Source organism: Mus musculus, chromosome 12 (assembly GCF_000001635.26).
Source record: "Mus musculus strain C57BL/6J chromosome 12, GRCm38.p6 C57BL/6J".
NCBI lineage: Eukaryota > Metazoa > Chordata > Mammalia > Rodentia > Muridae > Mus > Mus musculus.
The window spans coordinates 95,525,057-95,549,064 of NC_000078.6; the positions used below are offsets into that span (position 1 = coordinate 95,525,057).

A 24,008-nucleotide genomic window follows, 5' to 3' on the forward strand; every position below is an offset into this window, starting at 1 on the left:
CCAAAACTTCATTGTCAATAAACAAACAAACAAGAACAAAACCTACACTGCTAATATCTGTAGAAATAGTTCTCATTAAAGTATTTTTGTGAAAGAAAAAAATCAGAAGAAACAAGTTCTACTAATTTAAAATGGCGTTTAAAAATTAGCATCTGCCATAATTTAAATATTTTGTCACTTGTATAAGTTTAAAGATTAACTTTAAAACCATTAATTGAGCAGAAACAAATTCGGAGTACTGCTAAATGTAGGTGAAATGGCAGTGTCCAAGTGAGCTGATGAGGAAAATTGGAAAAGGGAGAAAGAAAGAAATGCAGAACCAAGGAAGAGGGTAAAATACTAGTAAGGATGTCTAGAAAAGTCACAAGGCATCATATCATTTGTCCGTTTACCTAAAATTAACCTATAATACATGTAAGTCTCTGTGTGTGTGTCTGGGGTTGGGGGCATATTTTGCACTCAATCCACTGCAGGAACATTTACAGAATCATAAATATGCCTCCCTAAAGCTCCTAGGCTTATAGGAAATTTCTAGATGCTCAGATTGCCTGGAATGAAGCAGAGACATACTTTTCAAAAGTGTAGCAATTGTAACATGTATTAAAATAGTTGGTGACAAGAATGAAGAAAAGAAGAAAGTCCTTCTCAAAGGTTTGCTGAGAGAACCCAGTCATCCATCATACTTTAGCAGATCTCACCTGTGTATTAAAACAGGGGAATACTGTCCCTAAACTTAATGCCTTTTTCTAACAGATACCATGGAAACCATGTCCACCATATTTCTGGTGATTAAGAATAGCACAAACAGTTTCCAAAGAGGTTGATAACAATGTGCCCGAGATTGCTATATTCCCCCAGTCAAATCCCTTTCTTTCAGTCTATTATGGCGTGGACATTTATCCGAATTATTTCATCCAAGCAGTGAATCTGCCGTTAGTTGTTTTTGGATTGTCAAAGTTTGTTGATCCTCTTATGATATTTATCCTATTTGCACTCTGTTTGGATGTGCTATGACGGCCTATTAATTCCTGTGGCATCTTGCTGCCTGTTCACAATATGGAAGGTTTAATTTGATGTTTGCTTCTTCGAGTGCCTGGCAGTACACAGGTGAGAAAGCATAGGATACTAATCTCTTTTTATAAGCCTCAGCTAAATTAGCATTCCACATATTTTTAAACAGGTTATCATTTTTCAATCAGTTTGCTATTTCACCTTGTTAGTCCTGACAGAGGCGAAGTGGAAATGCTGAAAGCCACTGAATAAATGTCGCACTGAGTCATGTATGTTTTTGGTTGCAGACAACAAAGTTCAATTGCTTTTGTGGATAGTGTGGCTGTTTGTTTTATAGGCCTTAATTAGAACCAACATTGCTTATTTATCTGAGATGCTTTAGTATGAAGATAATACTCATTTTTAGAAAGGGGGGGGAGTTACATTTAATCAGTCTAAACAAGCCCTTTAGACAATTTGTTTAGAAATTTCTCTAATTAAAGACTGCCTCCAGGTAATGTGACGATCAGATCAACCAGCAGGCATAAATTAAGGACATTATGCAATTAGCACTGAGACCAGAAATGGAAGGAACAGCTGGTGGCTGGAAGCTAAGGAAATAAACAGTTCCTAGGTGCCACCTTAATATTAAGGAGCAGGTCTCCTGTTAGAATGTGCTGCGGTGACAATATTTTTAGCTCATTTGAGGGAACACTTTCTGATTCTGAGTATGTGTTAAAATATTAAACATGATCATATTCAAAAAATTTTTACAGATAAGATTGTTCTACTTCAATTTGAAAATGACTCTTGTTCACCATTCATTTGATGCTTTCTGAATGACAACCAAACCCATTTCACTCTGATAATAGAAAAGTCAGAAGATCAACAGCTATTCCAATTGGAACCAAGAAGATGATAGATTCTTTACCTGAATCTAAGTTTAAAACTAGTTGGTGTTAGAAAAACTGCTGGCTTTTCTTTTATACATGTTTATAAGATTCCCATATGTACTGAGCTCTGTTCACTTCATTGTAACCTCTTCTGTTTCATTTTGTTTTGCCTTAGTAATTAGGCTTTCTGACTTCAGCTCAACTATCTGCTTTGGGAAATGAAAAACATACTGTTTGAATTAGATGGTAGCCTTCTGTGATTCACAGCACTTAATAGTGCTCCGTGGGCAAAAGAGGCAAGCACGTTTTCAAATGGCCTCTTTGAAATCACATAACACAGAGGGCCCTGGGTATAAGATGGTTTCCCAACAATCTTATGGTCTTTTGTTGAGCAGCTCAGATATGAAGGAGAATCTAGAAACAGGGCCAAGTGGATGGCCTCTTGTTACCAAAATGGAATGCTCTTTGCACCTAATAAAATTCAGCATGATTTATGAGGAATTGAAAGGAAGAAACACAGTAAGTTTGAAAGAAATTCAGAGGGCAGAAGGAAAAAAAAAACTAAACTAAATGCTCAAGGGGCTATGCTGTCCATACAGTCAATAGAGGACTTGCCATAGAAGCACGAGCCACCAAGCTAGAACCCTAGTAAAACTTAGGTGTGGTGACCTGCGCTTGAATTCTCAACAAGGTGGAGGGGGAAATGTGGATCACTTTCCTTTATTTGGGGCATGGCAAGCCTAATCTAACCAATGAGCTCCAGATCGCCATGAGAGATTCTGTCTCAAAGAAGACAAGCTGGAGAGCTCCTGAGGAACAACACTAGATGCTGATCTTTTGCCTCCACGCGAATGCAAATGTGCAAACGCATGCATGTGTACCCACCCTTGTGCACACACACACATACACATGCATATATCAGTACAGAAACAGACACACATACAAGAACACGTGCACATATATCCAAAAGGAATGTTCAGAATTAATCTTTATGAAAAGTAGAATGTAGTACTTTACTGATTCCTAAAATAGGTTGTTAAGTAATGTTTCTATCTCAATGGATAGAAATCCATTTAGTTTGGGTTGGTGGTGAGTCACTTAACAAGCCTTTTGTCATAGTGTCATCTGCTTTTGCCTTGTGCTCATAGATAGAACATTCATTCCCATAATCAAGAGCTCCAGCTAATTAGTAAAAGGGAGAATAGATCTTATGAGACATTAGGATAAAAATTATTCAAGCCAAGCTTGTTAGAACTTCTGTCAGAGTAACTGAATGCAGGAAGTCTTTTCATGCTTTCTGTTCTCTGGCCCCTTCCAGGTTAGTGGGACAATGATGTGCATTAGTTTTTCAACAGCTACCGTTGATATTTGGGGTCAGGTGACCTGTTCTGAAGGTTCTGGAGCTGTATTATGTGTGGTATAGACTTTAGCAGAAGTCCTGGTCAAAACACCAATTGTTTCAAAACCATAAATAAATGTCTATATAAAGCCAGCTCTCCTATATGTTGTATAAATGGTTGCATATGTGATATATGTCCTCTATGTCATATGTTATTGAATGATTATTCCCTTCTATAGACTCTGAGGTTCATGTAACTGTAACTTGAGGAGGCTCAGAATATATGGATTTGCTGGGAGAAATGTGCTTATGAAGGTAGTCTATGAGAATTAATCTCGTGTCCTTTCTTTCTGATTCCTGTTTGTGATTCAAAAAGTGAGCTTCCAGTTGCTGCTCTAGTTGCTATGTCTGTATGATATCATCATGGACTATAACCCTCTGAAACTGTAAGCCCAAATAAATACTTTCTTCTACAATTATCTTGGTTATGGTGTTTCATCATAGTAATAGGAAAGTAACCAATATACTACTGAAAGAGAGATGACCCCCCGATTGAGAAACAATGCACTGGGCATTACGGTTATGGCCCAGAATATTTCAAAACATACGTTTCTTTGAAAAAGACAGAGCACTTGTGCTACAAACCTGAGAACTTGAACTTGGCTCATAGTAGGGTCAAAATATTTTAATAGAGGGTAGATACTCACCTGTAGTGCTATTTGTCTCATTTCATATTTGAAATGATTTAAATTTCATCGAGACTCAATATCCCCTTTTAATAGGTTGTATTAATTCGCAAATAGATTACTTGACAGGGGTTAACATTAGTCTTTGAAAGGCTTTGTCTGCTTTCATATAATTTACAGATCTCCTTTTGTATGTTCCTAAAGGACACCTTCAATTAAAATAAAGCAGACTTAACTAAGGAGATTTGAAATTACTTAAAGTAAATCATGATTCATTATATGTTTTGATATAAAATTTATAACACTCACTTTATCATTTTGATTTATAATAAGTATGAATTTGAGAGACATTATGTTTGGACTACAATATTTATAGCATGAGGCCTGTAGCCCTCTGGACCACTGTCTCCTTGCTGTTTAATGAAGAAAGTGAAATAGAGAAAAGACCTCAAACTGTTGTGCAGTGTTGGCATCCTCAGCTGAAGAGAACAGTATCCCCTTGCTCTTTGACATGTATCTCTTCTTTCTTTTGATTATCTTTTGATCCTAGGTACATGGCATTGCCATGAGTAGGCTTTGTGAACAGCTACTGAGATAATGTTTGGGGAAAAAAGGGAAGAGAGGATTAAAGGGGAGGTGGGATTTTGTGTTTTGTTTTACAAGTTATTTTGTTGTTCTTTTTTGTCTCTTTAGCTTTTGTTCATTTTGTGTTGTCATTGCTCTCAGTTTGGATTTGTTTTTCTCTTATTTTGCAGAGGAAAATGCAACCAACTTCATTGGGTTCTTTCACTGAAAACCAGCCTTGAAAAGATGCTCACTAAAGGAATTAAATGATTCCTAAAGATGACTTGCTTACTGTATAAATTTCTTTGCTGTTTACCGTGATCCCAAAGATTGAAGTCACTTTCTCTATTAAATTTCCTGTCATAGTTCACTTGTACAGGTATAACGAAATATCAAGACCAGGAAGTTTACAGATGATAAGTTTATTTCTTCCACTTCTGAAGTCTGAAAACACCAAAATGTGGTTAGGTGGTTCAGTTGTCTGGGGAGGGCTAGCCTCTTCTTCTGTGACGTCACTATGTCCTCTGGAGATCAGTGCCATCGTATCACAAAGGGGAGCAGAGCCTGAAAGCTGGAGATCCAAACAGTGCAGTTTATTGGAAGCTAGTGATCCAAACACTTCTCTTTGAGAAGGCAGTTAATGAACAAGGAGCTTCTTGCAAACACCTTCCCATGCTGTAGACTTCTATATATATATGCCACTCTCATATTCATTTTTTCTCTTTCCTTACATCAGTCAAGACTTAATTTTCCAGTAAAAGTGGAAGCTACACATTATGAATATATTACCATGGCTTTTCCCAGTTAGTTTGATCACTATGCCAACATTTTAGGTTGTTACCTAGTCTATTGGCTTCTTGTTATTGTAAAGTTAGAGGGAAGTGTTTTCCACATTACATTCGAAATGTATTCCAAAGTATTCTCCATTCTTTATTAACCAAAGTTAATAGCAGTAGTCAGTGTATATTCAAGAGCAGACTTTACTAACTGACCTTCCTTACTGACTGAAGCTATTCCTAAAATTGCACTGATTATATTCAGGTAAAATTTCAAGAGTCATTAGCCAAGTGGCAATGAATTTGAGAGATTTTGATGACCATCTTGTTGAACACAGAAGTCCCTCAATAATGCATAAAGTGTGGGGGAATTGAGTTTGGGCTGGCCAATCCTAAGGACATTTTTATCAAGAGGACATGTCATAGGTCTTAAAATTCACTGTGAAACAACTAAACTGGCCAGTCTACTTAAACACAGCATATTAAAGCCACTCTAAAATGCCTACTAGGGTTTATCTAGCTGTCTTCTTTTTTAAAAGTGAGCAAAATCCATAAAATTGTGCATTGCACATACAGCAAAGGCAGGGCAATAAAGCATTGTGATGAATAGATCTTTATGTTAGCTTGATTGATTTGAAGGGAATCTGAAAGATCTGTGAAGAGTGGAGCCTAGGTGTGTCTATGTGCTTTTTTTTTCTTTATATGATTAGCATTTTGATCAGCAAACTAAGTAAGAAAGATGCATAAAATCTCCATGTTGGAAGCATGGCCAAATATTTGAGGGACTTGGGTGGCTCCAAAGTGACAAAATTCTTTTGCTTCTGCCTTCAGACACCAGGTTGCAGGTCCTTTGAACTTCAAAGGTTAGGGCTTACACCAATAGGTAGTTTGGATACTGGGGACTTTAACCTCACAACAGGGATAGCTAGTCTGTCTCCAGATTCTGTAGTTCTCATCCTTAAGAGCCAGGCTATTGGCTGCTGCTTTCTTTCCCTCCAGCTTACAGATTGCCCTTTATGCTATATTTCAACTTCAGTCAGGTTATGTGGCAGCCCCCTAAGAATCCACTTTAATATATGAATATTTTACTCTTTTTTTCCTGGAAAGCAGGAGTAATGTAGCAATACTCTCAAATCAAAGTACTAGGTTTGAAATTACTAATAAAATAGATTGGCAGTGGCTATTATATGTTTTCTTCACATTTAAAAAATATTGCTAGGATTTTTAGATGATTTTCAATGATTTTTTTTTCCTTTTACTGAATAAAACATTAAGAGCTATTGCTTTTTCTAAGCATGCACTATTGCACGAGGAGATTATATTTAAGTAAATCCAATTGGTTGTTGGGTAAGATGATTAGCACACCCTGGGAACATAAATTGTCAAGTAACAAGGACTTGCCCCGTTCCTGTGGTGTGGGGGCTTTACTTTCCGACTCTGAGAGAATTCTGCAATTATAGAGTCACTTAATCAAAATAAAAATCTCTTCTAAGGCTCCTGTTTCTGAAAAGGCAAACACAGTGTACAGGGAAAGCATTGCTTTTAGCATTTCAAATTAAATTTACCATGAAGTTGTAATATGATTTCCCTCAAGTTCTTTTAAATTAATATTTAGTATTCTGTGTATGGTGTTCAAATTGGTTGTAATATAAGCTTATGAACAGATAATAGGAAAAATAGAACTAAAGTATTTGGTAGTCAATTTTACTTTTGCCCTCTCTGAGAATGAGCTGTGTCTAGGACTCGAGAATCCCTGCTAATCAGCTGCCAAAAACTCAGCTGTCACCTTTATGCCAATGTGTGACATGCACATGGTTTGAAAGCCATAATATTTGGTGTTTTATTGGAAGCTGCCGTAGTATGAAGATAGCTAAAAAAGAATTGTTTGTTTGTTTGTTTTGTTTCATATTGGTTTTTTTTCTTTTTTCTTTTTCTTTCTTTCTTTCTCTCTACCTCTCTCTTTCTTTCCTTCCTTCCTTCCTCCCTCCCTTCCCCCCTCTTTCTTTCTTTCTTTCTTTCTTTCTTTCTTTCTTTCTTTCTTTCTTTCTTTCTTTCTTTCTTTCTTTCTTTCTTTCTTTCTTTCGTCATCTGAAAGCCAGAAGTTCTACTACTAGACAACTCTATCCTCTGTGACAAAAGATAGAAGGTGAGCATCCCTCTGTGGACACATCACACTTGCTGCTGGAATCGATTTAGTTAAACATTCCACCTTGTGCATGTATAATATGAGTGAATTGCATTGAAACACGAAGCAGTGCATATTTCCATTGTGTGATTTTAAAATTCCATCCTGAGGATGATCATATAAGCCTACGTACGGTGTAGGCATATGTGCTAACAGGTACTTCATTACGGGTTTGCAGATACAATGGGGTTAAATTGCTCATTTGATAAGAGGAACCTGATCTGTAGGTTATACAGGTAAGAGATGTGGCATAAAAAGTTTGCAATTTATTGACTTCTCCCTATTATCTGAGTGCTGAGTGTGGCAGGGTAGAAGTGTTTGAAATGAGTACTCATGCTTCTCTTCTTGCTGTGGACGCCCTCTCAGGAGAATGGGGGTTATTTTGAAGGAAGCCCACATGTCTGTTGCCTTGATATGCTGTCAGTTCTGTTAGATTGGTTTACTGTGGTTTTGAGTTTTGGAGTTTGGGATTATTTAAATTCACACTCTAGTTTACAGACTAGATGGAGTCTTTTTAACAGGAGCAGTTACATTTACCTTTCTGTCTCTAAAAATAAGCACTGTTTCTATAGCATAGGGAAAAAAAAAACACATACATGTTTCCATTGACTTCTTTGCAATGGAAACAAAACAAATATACTCACATTCTTATACATAAGAACGGATCTTTCTGTTTTGTTTGTTTTTTGTTGTTGTGCTTTTGAGAAAGTCTTCTTATGGAGCCCAAGCTGGCCTAGAACTTGCTATGTATCCCACGCTGGCCATGTTATTGTAAAAAACACTTCCACTTTGTCTCTAAAGGTATTACAGCCACACAGCACCATATTGGTGCACCAATTACTGCACACTTAACAGCCAAATCCTTGTTTTTCAATATCAGTAAGGAAAAGAAAGGATACAGGAAGAGGGAAAGATGAGAGACCGATTTTTTGTTTGTTTGTTTGCTGTTTACATCTTCTAAGTACATCTTAAAATATTACAATCTTGTCTTTCACTTTGTTAGTCTTCCTCAACTTACATTTGTTGTTAACATATGGATTAACTGTCCTGAAAATTTTCCATAAGAATGACATTTTAGCCCAGCATGGTGGAACATGCCTTTAATCCCAGCACTTGGGAGGCAGAGGCAGGTGGATTTCTGAGGTCAAGACCAGCCTAGTCTACAGAGTGAGTTCCAGGACAGCCAGGGTGATACAGAGAAACCCTGTCTCAAAAAAAAAAAAAAAAAAAAAAAACCAAACCACACCAAACCAAACCAAACCAAACAAAACCAAACCAAACCAAACCAAACAAAACCAAAAACCAAAAACCAAAAACCAAAAGCCAAAAGCCAAAAGCCAAAAGCCAAAAACCAAAAACCAAAAACCAAAAACCAAAACAACAACAACAACAACAACAAAACGACAAAAAAAAAAGAATGACATTTTAACCTGAATTATCTGAATGGCATGAAAAATAATACTTTGTTACAGACAGACAGACAGACACACACACAAACACAACAGTATACACACAGTCATGTAATAGTGAGAAATGGGTGAACATTTCCCTTGGCTCAGTCTTCACAGGAAATTACTCATAGAAGGGTCTGGTTGGGCAATGGGATTTCAAGTCACACACACGGATTAATGTGTTACTGCATCTGCTTCTTTGAACTTTTGTCATCTTAGGAATGTATCATTTTACCTCTTTGTCTCTTTCTCCTATGAAGTTGATGAAGTGATATGAATTCATAGAGCTGTGGGCTTTGCTGGTGTATTGGGGTGCCTCTGAAATGTGGCACACCACTCATAGAACATTGGCTGCTCAACATTCTTTAATTTCTTGGTAACTCACCTGTGATAATGAGGTGGCCTTTTGCTTGCGGCTTCCCTGTGAGTGTGTTTTCATAGGCATGCTCTAATAGGCTTTACGTTTGACAATGGATTACTGTCAGAGGCAATAAGTCGCAGCCTGTTGCACTTTGCTTTCGGCAGGTGAGCAGTGGATGAGAAGCAGCGCTGTCAGACTGGAGAGGAAGCTCTACACCAGGACAGAGTGAACTCAGTTTTACATCTCTTGTCTGACATGCTTTCATGATATGAACTTGAACCTGTAACCTGAGAGCCTTCACCTGTAAAGAAGAACCGAATGACCTCACTGATAGAAGACAGAAACTTGACCAAACTTTTTTTTTGCCACTCCTCTGATGATTTAATATCAAGAATGTCTCATTCATACTGATTCTTTATATTCAGCTTCATTTTTTTCTGTTGTTTTGTTTTGCTGATAGCATTTTATAACACAATGGCCTTGAACTCTATAGGTAGTGGAGGCAGACCTTGAACTCTGAATCCTGCCTCTTCAGAAGACTAAGATTACAGGTCTGGACTACCTCACCAGTTTACGTGGTTCTGAGGATGAAATCCAGAGATTCTTGCATGAGGCAAGACCTCTAAAGATTCAGCTGTATCCTCATACATATTTATCTTTTTCTTTTGTATTGTGTTTTAGATCAAGTCCTGCTGGACCATATGAAGAGAAAGCCAGATAAGGACTGTCCTATAGGATTGTCTAAATTTATCACCAATTTAAGAGCACTAATAATGGAAGGTTGGGTAGTAAGTACTAATATATTATTGCTGTGACTGTGTAGCTAAGTGAATTTTATTTTAATTAATTTATAGAGGTGTCCGTTAGATACAGTGCAGAAGAGTACAAGAACACCAAGCTAAGCTAACTCTCCAAACCTAGCACTGTATTTACATAAACTTTACATATCATTAAGATCACTCATAATAGCACATGACTTCTGGAGAGTACATAGATGATTGTCAAAGGGAATTAAGTCATATGGATGTTCTGACATGGGGAGTGATAACATACTGTTATTACTTAATATGTTATTTAAAATTATATATATGCATATTACTATTATCTTGAAACATGTAAATACCTAAGTTAATTAAACTTGTATTTTTATGATATCTGATGGAAATATTTAAAAGATAACACTAAGTACTGCCTAATGGCATGATATTATATTCATCATGTTGTATATTAACTTATTTTTACAGATTTATTTCATTATTTACTTATTGTATTACTATTTATTTTGGTGCTTATGTGTATTTATGTATATGTCTGCACATGCCTGCCTGAGTGTAGGTGCCCAAGAAGGATAGAAGACAGCACCTAACCTGTGATAGCATGAGATGATAGGTGGCCCAAAACAGCTCAACTTGGGTACTGGTGACAGAATTCAAGTCCACTTAAAGCACAGCAAACCCTTAACCACTGAGCCATCTCTCTCATCTCTATTACTTACTTTTTGAAATATAGTTTCTTCTAAGTTTCTTTCTGTTCCATCAGAAAAGGGTGCTCCTGATGAAAAACTCATGATTTAGGTTCCTACCACAACCCATCTTCAGGTCCCCTCATCTCTGGGACATTGGAAAACAGGGAATGAAAGGGAAGGGTGGGTTTATAGGTGAGTTGGCACATGTCTACAACAAAATACCTGATAAGAGCAACTTGTTAAGAGAGGACTCTCATGGCTTGCAGTTCCCAGTACTGCACTCCATCATAGCAAGGAATTTATGATTATTAGGAGGGTAAGGTAGCTGGTTACATTGCATTTGCCATCAAATAGCAAGGGTAAAAGAAAAATAAACATTTGTGCTCATCTTGTATCTCACTCTTTTTCTTTTTTAAACAGTGTGAGAAGCAAACTTGTGGAAATTTAGGAAGAGCATTTAGAACTGGACTTTCTAGATCATTTCAAAGTTCTCTGGAAATGCTCCCACAGACCTGACAAGGACATTGCTTCCATGGTGACGCTAATGAGGACCAAGCGTCACAATGGACATTATTTTAGGGAAGTGTTTGGAAACTTGTAGCCTGTATACCCAAAGTCTTCAATACAGAAAAGAAAAAAATGAAAAAAATGCAATTTTACATATTATTTAAAGGAATACTGAACAAAATAAATGACCTTTAATAACATAAAAGCCAATATTTAATAACATAAAAGCCAATATTTGAAATCCTGTGGTAATACCTTAACATTTTACTTAATAGTGTCATCTATTTATAATACATAGTATCTGACAGTTTAATCCAAAATTAAATGTACAATAAAATTTTTCTTTAAATTTTTTCTACAACCATTTAAAAAATCAGAGTGATCATTTTATAATATTTTACATTTTAGAAAGCTCTCCTCTAAAATATACACTGCATGGTTCTCAGAATGAGATGGGCCTATGCCTTGGATGACTGGGTGTCTCTGGCGTGGTTTCACTTTATGTTAGAATAATGGAAGTGAAGCTGATTTAATGTGCAATAATGGTAGAATGATTAAAATTTTCAAAGCAAATGTCCAAGGCTCTTTGGTACCATACTCGCCCCTATTTGCCTTGTATATGGCCCTGAAAGGGTTACTTTTCCACTGAAAAAGCTTCTGTTGTGCAGGCTCATACATGATTTTGTCAGCTGTGCAAATACCTTGCATCAGGAAAGATCCCCTTGTGAAACTTTGCAAAGGATTAAGGCCCAAGCGTGTATACACACACACACACACACACACACACACACACACACACGCACACACACATGCACACTCACAATGTGATATAAGGCTCTAAATCATTCCTCATTCTAGTGATTTCGTGAATCATATTTGTTTTAGGGATTTTTTTATTTACTTTATTATGGCTTTATTAGGTTTCACTCTTGCATTCAACAAAGAATGCCTAGGAGGTGCTTGTCCAGTGCAGATTTTTCTTTTAAAACTGTCTTAGAAAATATATTTTCCTGTGGAGGCCAAGCTGAGATGTCCTTTCAAACAACACCCCTCCAAGATTGTCCACTGATCACTGCAAGGGGCCACTTTTATTGACTGTTTCTTGGGAATGAGGGTTAAGCTCCAGTAACTGTGTACCTTCAGAGGTGTAGAGTCTGCAGCATGATGTAATAGCAAGCACTTGATGTTTTCTTCAGATTTTTCCTTGTAAAAGAAGCAGGCCTTACTGGAAAATCATTCTAAACAGATGTTCTTAACTCATGTTCCAGTATTGCTTCAGCTTGGGGTACCATAGGTCATTAGACATTCTTCACAGGGTGCCAAGCAGAGTCCTGACTTTATGTTCAATGTTTATATTCACATTACAATGAAACTATTTATGGGATAAGTTCTGACATTACTCAAAGGTTCAACAAATTTGAGAACATTTAATATACCCAACTATCAATGAATTATGCATTTCTTAAGTTTTTCTTCCTTTCACGCAAAAGACAATATAATTATGAGAATATATAAATTCATAAAATGTGGAAGGTTGAAAATGAACCAGAAGTGCCTATCACTATTTCCAAACGATGACACACAAGTATGTCAGTGAATACTCATGTGCATTTTTAAGTTGAAAGCCATCAAAAAATCTACTTAGGTTGAAAAAGGGCACCCATCATAGAAAAACAATTGTACACAAAATTACAGAAAAAAAATTGTTGGATAATGGCAACTCTTGACCATCTGCATAAGAGAAGGTGCACATTATTGTTCATGATAGAGATACTATTCTGATTTGAGTAATGCCAGGTAAGCATTGTGAGAAGAACTTATGATTATTAATTATATTTATAAAGACTGTATTAGTACTGGTTATAGTAAAATATATAAATATATATATACGTTACACAGAAACTTACCTTAACTGAAGCTATGACTAAAATATTTCTGAGTTCACACTAGGCAATTAGAAAACAGCTGAAAACTCAAGGCAAGAAACAGAAAACCCGAGGCAAGGGCAAGGCTGCTAGATTTCTGCAACAGATATGCAGGCATGGCTGCATAAATGGTAAAGATTTCGACTAAATGAATGATTGGAAGTCTGGAAGGAAGTGAACCACAGAAGGTGATGTTTTGTCTTTGCTGAGGAGTCAGCTTAGTGGAGGCAAAAAAAAAAAAAAAAAAAAAAAAAAAAAACCTCTTGCTGATTCCTTGAGTCTTCTTTTTCCCTGATTTTCTCTACAGAGAAAGTGACCCAATTTACAACCAACATTTGGGATTCCTCCAGGATGTCTAAGAAACATTTAAACTTCCAAACTCAGCGCCAGTTCTTTCTCTACCTTCTGGTTCAGAGCAAAGTGTTGATCATTTGACTTATGGTCACACATATAACAACAGAAAGGAAGGAAAACCACAAACAAACAAAAAAAAAACAAACAAACAAAAATTAACAAAAAAACAAAAAGCTGGAGACCAGCTCTGAGCTAGTTGGTCATAGCTGCCCCATGGCCTCCTCCCTTCTTTATTATGCATTACAAATACCAAGCCATGAGTCACTGTAGCTATGTCTCAAAGGTTCTATATGTAATATTCAAATATACCCACAGACATAGTTCTGAGTTTAGACCTAAAGCAGAAATAAAAAGTAAAGCAATAAAGAAAGGGTGGCAAGGAGAAATGCACGGAGGGTTATATGGAGGGAGGAAAAGAGGGAGGGAGGGATGTATATAGAGAGGGAAGAATATATGGACAGATAAACGAAGGGAGGGAGGGAGGGAGGGAGGGAGGGAGGGAGGGAGGGAGGGAGGGGGAGAGAATGCATGACAAAGGAAGAAAGGAAGGAAGGAAGGAAGGAAAAAAGGAAGGAAGGAAGGAAGGAAGGAAGGAAGGAAGGAAGGAAGGAAGGAAGGAAGGTAGAATAATGGAATGGAGAGAGAAAAAAGAAGGAAAAGGGGAAGTGAGGGAAGGAGGGAGGAAGTGAAGTATGAAGTGAATAGTGAGAGAAAAGGGGGAAAGGGAAAAGTAAAATTTGTGCTATATAATTCATCAATACCCATGGAATTAGAGTGTGTAAGTGATAAACATAGCTCTCTTGGTCTAAAGACTATACCCACCTGGCACCAGCTGTCCCCATAGCTTATGTATCTGAATCATGGTTTGTATAGCTAACTACTCAACCAAAAACCTTTGCTTCAAGTTGGGAGATTCACAAGGCAGCTTCACAGAGACAATCTCAGAACAAAAAGGTGGTTTATTTGCTAAACACATGAAACTCAAGAAGAAGGAAGACCAAAGTGTGGACACTTTGCCCCTTCTTAGAATTGGGAATAAAACACCCATGGAAGGAGTTACAGAGACACAGTTTGGAGCTGAGACAAAAGGATGGGCCATCTAGAGACTGCCATATCCAGGGATCCATCCCATAATCAGCCTCCAAACACTGACAACATTGCATACACTAGAAAGATTTTGCTGAAAGGACCCAGATATAGTTGTCTCTTGTGAGACTATGCCAGGGCCTAGCAAACACAGAAGTGGATGCTCACAGTCAGCTATTGGATGGATCACAGGGGCCCCAATGGAGGAGCTAGAGAAAGAAACCAAGGAGCTAAAGGGATCTGCAACCCTATAGGTGGAACAACAATATGAACTACCCAGTGCCCCCCAGAGCTCGTGTCTCTAGCTGCATATGTATCCGAAGATGGCCTAGTCAGCCATCAGTGGAAAGAGAGGCCCCTTGGTCTTGCAAACTTTATCTGCCTCAGTACAGGGGAATGCCAGGGCCAAGAAGTGGGAGTGGGTGGTTGGGGGAGTGGGTGGGGGAGCGGGTGGGGGACTTTTGGGATAGCATTGGAAATGTAAATGAAATAAATATCTAATTAAAATCAAAACAAAAAAAAGTTGGTTTAACTTGAATGTGGATGAATAGACTCTGGGATGCAATTGACTTAATAGCACATAAGTGAGTGGTCAAGAATGTATCCACCAAGTTCTTCAAGGGTGGAGAAGAAAAATTCAGAAAGAAGAGCAGTAACCTGAGATGCTGTAAAAGATGAAAAGACAGAGGGGCCTCATGGTGGAAACTAATGAAGGCCCATGAGCACAGTAGGGAAGCCCAGTTGCGAAGGTCACTCTTAGGTTCAAGGTCAGCAGGGCGATGACATGAGAAGCCCTGGGAGCTCTCTGTGTACAATAAATACCAGAGATTTAGAGCAGAGACAGTGCAGTCTTAAGGATCTCTCTGTGCTACAGAAAATATCCTGTGGCTCTGCTCCCTAATTCAGACCTCACAACCACATCTGTATCTGAGATGTGGCTATACAACTGAGCAACTCCATTCTTAATGAAACTGAAGTAGCTATGGTTATATGACTACTGTGTTGGGCAGTCCAGTCCAGAGCAGGAGGGTTACAGAAAGGAACTGGCTTCAAATTGACAGCAGATTGTAAGAGAGCAATGATCCCAACATTTTGAAGATCAGGCTTGGAGGACCCTAGTTACCATCTGGGATGGAATGAGCTGGGTGATCTATAAAAAGACATGGCTCCTGGGGGCTTTTTGAGAGTTACTGAAAGCAAGAGCAATTCTTATTTCTACTGTGTGACTTTAGCTGTCATGCTTATTCTCTTTTGTGTAGTTCCAAGCTTCCTGTCTTCTTGCTTTTATGAGCATAATTATGTTTCCCTCAAAGCAAAAGCAACAAGAATTAGCATTCCTCCCTCAACACTTCCCAGTCCTCTGGTTTACTGCTTATTTCCATCCTCCCTTTCCCTCACATTGTCAAACTTTTTGAAAAAAAAAATACCACATAAGTATTTTCCCATCTTTGTCTTCAATTTATTCTTATCCCATTAACCATGGTTGTTTTACTGAAAACATATTAATTTCAATAAAAATACCAGAACTGCCAAGTGCAAAGACACTCCTAAATTTTAACTTTAATTGAATTATGAGTTGGCATTTGCCTCTGTTAGACATTTTTTTGGATGGCTTTTCCTCATTGTCTTCCATGGAGTGAGTCTCTTGATGCCCTCCTCTTCCTCTCTGCTTCATATATATATATATATATATCACTTTTCCAGTTCATTTTCCACAGTTCTATGTTGGGACTGCCTACAATGCTTCTTAAACTCGCTTTCACATCGCCCGTCTGTGCTTCCTAAGTCCTCTCATTCGGTATCTCTCAGCATTAATATTTGACTTTCTTTCTTGCTGAAACAAGCTTTGAAATAGCATCCATTTAATGAATATTCATAGCACTGTTCTAAAGTCGATTCCATGTTGCCTGCACTTTTCTGATGAGTACACAAGGCTCAGAGATGTGAAATAATGTGCTGAAAGTTAAACATCCGGTAAGTTATGAAGCTGGGGTATTCAGTTCAAGCACTGTAGCTCTGGGGTCTCTTTATGATCCTCTGTGTTATTCTGTCCACATGAGTTCAGGAAGCGGTTGTCCTTCTTCCTATGGTTGTATTATGAACACTTAAACTGAAACTTGCTAGATCCATCCTCTTAACTCTATGTCCAATAAAAGCCTTCATACCAGCTTCAACTCTCAAACTGAACAGGGGTTTAATGAAAACTTTTCTCCCCACCTACCCTTTATTTCCTGGTTAGGACATAAGCACTCCAATCTGCCTGAGAACCCAGCTCAGAACCTACTCGGACTTTGTTGATTCCTATTTCACTTCCCACACTCTCTTCTCTCGAGCATTCTGTTTCTATGAGAGGTAAGAGTTGTATTACTCCTCAGTAGAAAGATTATCACACTATCCTATATGCCTTCCATTTGCAAGACTCCTGAACTTTTCAGCCATGGTCTTACCCTGCATTAAAACTGACTATACTCATGTTTCTAAGATACAAGCAATTATATTTGCTTATTCCTATTTGCTTATTCCTTACGCTTTTAATCCCAGCACTCGGGAGGCAGAGGCAGGCGGATTTCTGAGTTCGTTCGAGGCCAGCCTGGTCTACAGAATGAGTTCCAGGACAGCCAGGGCTACACAGAGAAACCCTGTCTTGAAAAATAAAAAAATAAAAAAATAAAAAAAAAAAACAAAAAACACCAACAACAAGAAAAAAAAAGATTTTCCCAATGCACTGTTTCTGAATAGTTTTAATGAGTTAAGTGAGTTCCTCACCTTGGCCAGTGCCTAATGACATCTTAACCTTGCAACTTGATCTGCATCAGTGCCTGGTGTTCTTCAGTCTTCACACTGTGTTCCCTTAGACCTAAGCTACTGTGGTCTTCCTTAGCTATCCAGTAAGTATACAAGCATGTTCCTTCTTGCATGGTTGCCTCACCCAGAAATTTTTAGAACTTCCTTTACCGTATTCCTGTCTTAATACATATTTTAAATATGTAGCTATTATGCAGCAATTACACAACTTGGCCCCCATTGCTACTTCAATGCAATGAGTGTTTTTCAACTCATGTGTGATATTGTGGTGCTTTAGCTTCTAAGTACATGCTTGCTGAATGACTGAATATATGCTATTATCTTTCTGCAGGACTATCATGTCAATTTGGTTAAAAGCTAGACTGTAGAGCAGTCTCCAGGGAACCCACATTAAGAGGTTAAGAACTGTTTCCTGAATCTCACACCTTCCATCAGTCCTGAAAACCCTCTTTCTGGTGATGTGTTTTCTCACATTTTGAAAAAGAGAATGCCACCCTGGAGACTTATTTCCCTTTTGTAAAATGCCCTTGGCAAGTCTTCTGGAGAAGGGTGGAGCCGGGAGGGGGGGTGTGGAGAGGCAGGACCACCCACATGCAGCGGCACTCAGAGATGTTCATTCCTGTCCCATTCCCTACTGCACCCTCGTCAAGAATGTCCGTCTGCCTGACAGAAGTGGTAGATCATTGTGAAGAGAGAATGTGGAAACCCCAGAAAAGGGTTGAATTTTGTGAACAGAAAATATAGTCACATTTCCTGAAGTATAGTGAGAGAAGGGAAATTATTTTCCCTCTTTAGGAAGAATGTCATGGGAGAAAAGAGGGAGTTCCACTTCTTCATGAATAATTTTCAAATAAAATGAAAGCACATTTTATTTGAAAAACAATGATCATGTAGCTGCTATGACACAGATAAGTAAAGTGATAGCATTACGTTATGAAACGGTGCCCTTCTGAAAAAATGAGCCACAGTGATGTGCATAGCATGCCTCTCCTCCTGTGGACTGCATACATATGGAGCCTACTCAATACAGCCAACATTCAGACCAGCGATTATATTACAACTAATTATTATATTTAATTAATTGTGAGTATTACTAAATTTTAATCATTGTTTTTAATGTTATGTATGTATATATAATCCTATAGCTTGATAATCAAATATTAATATTTAACAGTCTTTTCAATATATAATCTGAAATAGACATATTTTAGCACATGTTTTATGGGTGTAATAACTAATGCCTGGAGCATCACAGGGCATATGTGAAGGTTCTGTGACTAGAAAAGTTGAAGATGAAATGAAATATGCAATGTATCCAAACTCCATTATGAAAGGCTCCATGGTGTACAGTGCCTAAGCTGGAAGCACTGTCTTACCTTAGATTAATTCCATGCAAAGCATCTGATTTCCATTTCTACAATCTTGAGACACAAGTGTTTTACCAAGTCAACATTATGGTTCTCTCTCTCTCTCTCTCTCTCTCTCTCTCTCTCTCTCTCTCTCTCTCTCCATATATATATATATATATATATATATATGTATATATATATATATATATATATATGCATTTGACTACCATTATGAATAAAATTGGAACTAGTTAGTTCACAAATGCACAATAACCTTTAAGCTGTCTCCTGTTAAGTCAATATTACCCCAGCATGAATGTGGATAACCAATTCCTTATTGTGCCTGTTCAGCTCTGTTTTTAAGATGATAAAGAGTGTTCACCCAATCATAAACCATTAAGGAAGCTGTAACTATGAGTCTACTACTATGTTTAGGTAGGAGAATCATGCAAATGTTGGGAGCCCCTGTGGCCAGATGTGTTTGTAGTAACACATGGCTGTGGTTTTGTTCCTATAGAACCTGATTTCCTGGGGCTGAATAGATACTGCCCCTCCTTAGAATTGGGAAAAAACACCCATGGAAGGAGTTACAGAGACAAAGTTTGGAGCTGACACGAAAGGATGGACCATCTAGAGACTGCCATATCCAGGGATCCACCCCATAATCAGCTTCCAAACGCTGACACCATTGCATACACTAGCAAGATTTTGTTGAAAGGACCCAGATGTAGCTGTCTCTTGTGAGACTATGCCAGGGCCTAGCAAACACAGAAGTGGATGCTCACAGTCAGCTATTGGATGGATCACAGGGCTCCCAAAGGAGGAGCTAGAGAAAGTACCCAAGGAGCTAAAGGGATCTGCAACCCTATAGGTGGAACAACATTATGAACTAACCAGTACCCCGGAGCTCTTGACTCTAGCTGCATATGTATCAAAAGATGGCCTAGTCGGCCATCACTGGAAAGAGAGGCCCATTGGACACACAAACTGTATATGCCCCAGTACAGGGGAACGCCAGGGCCAAAAAAATGGGAATGCATGGGTAGGGAAGTGGGGGGAGGGGGAGGGTATGGGGGACATTTGGTATAGCATTGGAAATGTAATTGAGGAAAATATGTAATAAAAAATATTTTAAAAATTAAAAAAAAAAATCCCCTGCAGCTACACAGAAAGGAACTGAAGGAGAGGAAAAGGAAGTTGATAGGAATGAACTATCAACAATCTAGGCATCAGGACAGAATGATGAGACAAGAGGCAAATGTGACAAGGGACTAAGAGCATGGCACAAGTTCTAATGGCTAAATGAAGCAGAAGGCAATGGAGGGTGTGCTCTGCACACTCAAACTAACCAGCCCAGTCTCTCAGGGAAATGTTAGTTTCAAATCAAGCTTCTCCTCTCTCTCTCTCTCTCTCTCTCTCTCTCTCTCTCTCTCTCTCTGTGTGTGTGTGTGTGTGTGTGTGTGTGTGGTGTCTCTCTCTCTCTCTCATATATATATATACATAATATACTTATGTGTATATATGTATATATATATGAGAAATAATGTATGTATCAGTCTACTGGCTGGTTTTGCATGTCAACTTGACACAGGCTGGAGTTATCACAGAGAAAGGAGCTTCAGTTGGGGAAGTGTCTCCACGAGATCCAGCTGTGGGGCATTTTCTCAATTAGTGATCAAGGGGGGAGGGCCCCTTGTGGGTGATGCCATCTCCGGGTCTTGCTTCTATAAGAGAGCAGGCTGAGCAAGCCAGGGGACACAAGCCTGTAAGAAATATCCCTTCATGGCCTCTGCATCAGCTCCTGCTTCCTGACCTACTTGAGTTCCAGTCCTGACTTCCTTTGGTGATGTGATGACCAGCAATGTGGGAAGTGTAAGCTGAATAAACCCTTTCCTCCCCAACTTGCTTCTTTGTTATGATGTTTGTGCAGGAATAGAAACCCTGACTAAGACAATCTGTTAGCCAGACTACATATGGGTTGTTTACTCTAGTAACTAGATATAATTTACTAAGAAAATGACCATCTTCTTTTTTTTTTCTTTTGAGAAAGTCTTTCAGAAATGCAGGGTAACTTACCCTATGAGAAACATGGGCTTGCATCAAGTACACAAGGTGAGAGAAGGCAAGGACATTAGACAGAGTTTTTTAAAGTTACTTTCAGCAGGAACACTGGAGGTAGGTTAAAATAAAAAGCAATTCGTTTCACCAATTTTTTTGTATAGCTCGCTTATTGTAAATAATGAGTATGTGGAAGATCATCAAAGCATGGGTTGTGCTAAAGAATCCTGGAGGTTGAAAACCACAGAAGAGCTACTGCTAGGAGCAGAGACAGGCTTGGGGAGGAAGATGGTCCTGAGGTCATGGATGCATATCAAAATTCATGATCAATCAATTGAGCTTCATGTTCACATGAGAACAAACAAAATGCCAGAGGGGTGCTGCCTGTTGCACCTTGGAGGGCTCCAATATAAAGTGAGCAAGCTTTCTACGCTCTGCCTTCAATTACTGCTTAGAATGCACTTTGACCTGACAAACAAATGGGACATTCTACAGAAATTAGGAAAGCCTAGAGGAAAGCCAAGCGTTCCCTCTAACAGCATCCTGGGGCTTCTGCTGGATGATACCCCTTCTACCAAACAATAGAGCCAGCTGTGTGAGTGCACTCAAACAGCCGCAGCCCTTTCCAGTTAGGAGCCTCCAGAAAATTATAGCAAAATACAAATCTAGGTTATTTTCAAAGTAAATAGAATTCAAGCTAAAATAGAATTCCCTTCACTTTCATTTGTGCAGAAGCCTCAATAAAGGATAAATAGTTTCCTAGGGGAATTATCAGCATGTAGAGCAAATAAATGCATTTCAATTGTTGGAAAGGAGAAAAGTGGGCAAAAGGATGAAGTTAAGGAGAGAAAGGAAGAGGACAGAAAATAATAAAAAAACAAGGGTAAGCAGCAGAGAAAGGGAAAAGACAGCGAGGGAATGACTCCAGGTACTAGAATATTTTGCATACATTAATTATCAAATTTAATTTCACAGGTCAAGTCTGCTGGGAACTGAGTTCTATAATTGCATCCACTTTGGCAAGGACAACTAGGCTTTGAGAAGTTATGCTACCTAAATCTCATCATTAGCCAAAATTGGAGTCAGACCTCCGTCACAGGTCTACATGGCATCAAATCTCATACTACCAAGCAAATTTAAGTACGGGGGGTCCAAATTATTTCCATCCATGCCTTAACTACCTACAATAGACATACTGTTGCTGACTCTGGAGCCCACCAGAACACCCCCCAACAACTGCTTTCTTAAGAAGGAATAATTTAGACACATAAACTTTGGCTGAGTATTTTACATATTGTACATTAATAGAGGGAAAAGTGATTTTAAGAAGATTCCCGCTCATTTTTCCTCAACCTTACTTTCATTTCTACAGAAAGCTGACAGTTGTCATTCTCATAGAATGAGATGAGAAATACACAAACAAAGAAGAGGTTAAAGGAAGAAATTTTTCAGAGAGACGAACATCAACTTCTATCCCAGTACTGTAAAGAGAAAGGAGTCTATTTCCAGAAGCTTCCCAGACAAGACTCTGTTTCCCACTGTTTGAGAAAGATTAATGAGTGACACCCCACCCCCGCTGCCACTGTGCCACTTTGAAAACATTCGAAGTCTGCTTTGTTTGGCTCTCCAACAGAGGAAGTACTGCTCACACAGAACAAAAAGGGCTGCTGTTCGCCAGGAACTATTAAGTTCTGGCTATATCAACACGTGAACTGTCAACAATAATCTTCTCCAGGAATCTATTCTTGTGGAACCTTGGGGGCTGAAGAAATATTTTATTGGCAGCCTCCCTAAGCCTATAAGTAGCAATGTGTTTTGACAGAATGAAGCTGCGCAATTCTCACCTTGCTTTGCTTTCTTAGAAGATCTAATGATAGAAATTAAAAGCATGGTCCACACTAGTTTTCTTCCTTAAACCTTGGTGCTTCAACTTCCGTTAAGATTTTCTTTTCAGCTTCTTTAAATAAGCTAATTCCAGGTTTCAGAACTGAACTTTTTCCATGCATACATCTTAAAATCACAGCCAAACAAGGGCTTTGTGCCTCAAGATAACATCTATTCTTGTGTGAGTGATCATCTACTCTGGTGACCGTACACATAGGCTTTTAGTTTGGGTGAGAAAAGCATAAACCTCTATCTAAATTGGAATTGTTCTGATCTTGAAAAAAAAATGCCCATGGCCTTATAAAGGAAGTTGAAATACCATAGGAAATTAGATATGTAATGGATGGCTAAAACAACAGCCTACAGCACAGGTAGAAACATTCTACTGGGAATAAATCATTTCTGTTCATTGAGTACAGCAGCAAGGGTGAAGGACTGGAACAAGCAGTAGTCTCCCTTGGCCGTAAGTTGCCTCTGTGTTGTGATCATGTGATTCCAAGTTCTATGTTATGGCACCATGTGCTCTCTGTTCTCATCTATAAAGCAAATGTCAGTATGTGTATATAATATGGCAAGAACAATGCTAGAATCTGTAGCGATGAGCTAGAGAGTATGAGTACACTGTTCTCCTAAAGAGCATGTGTCCTATGTAAAGAGATGAGAGCAGAGTGTTCCAAGAAGATTCCACTAGTATTATAGGAGCAAAGGTGTGTGGCATGTCACCCATATGAGGCTGAGGCTGTAGGGGAGGGTGAGGTGTCATAGCTGTGTTTTATAAGATGAAATGTCAAAGCAAATATTAACATATATGAAGGAAATGCATATGAGATTAAAAAAAAAATCCAGGTGACACTTAGTAAAATATATGTTCTCAGCAGTCTAGAAACAAGCCTGTGTAGATCTGCTGTATGGATGCATCAAATTGTGGGCTGTACTGAAATGAAATTCTTCTGAGAACTAGGCTAAGGCCTTAGATTCATGATAGTGTTCACTGTTTCTGAATGTGTGATCTCAGGCACATTATCCTAATTTAAATATTCTTTATGTTGCGAAGACCCACTACAAGTATCTTAGGTCATGGTGTTGATGCTAATGACATGGTTATAAGACAAGTATTAATTAGGTAAGAAACAGGAGTTGTAGGGGCCCCCACATAAATGTGATGTTGTTAACTGTAGTTGTGTTTCTTGTAAATTATAGATTTCAACAGTGTGGCTGTTGTCACTACCTTCACCCTGACATGACATCTGGTAATAGTGGCGACCTGACCCAGCATAACATTGCAGATAATTGGCTCCTACAATCCCTGACTGTGTGACCTCACTGTCAT

General features: G+C 38.4%; 1 long non-coding RNA gene across 1 annotated transcript in view; it reads right to left on the reverse strand.

Annotated features, from left to right (window-relative positions):
* Window positions 1–4,968: 4,968 nt before the first annotated feature.
* Window positions 4,969–24,008, reverse strand: part of Gm40551 — a 28,868-nt gene continuing 9,828 nt past the window's right edge. Inside the window, exons 2-3 of the long non-coding RNA XR_872915.2 lie at window positions 9,270–9,546; window positions 4,969–5,043 (exon numbers count right to left, since the gene is read on the reverse strand). This is a non-coding gene — a long non-coding RNA (predicted gene, 40551). The remainder of the gene's footprint in view (window positions 5,044–9,269; window positions 9,547–24,008) is intronic.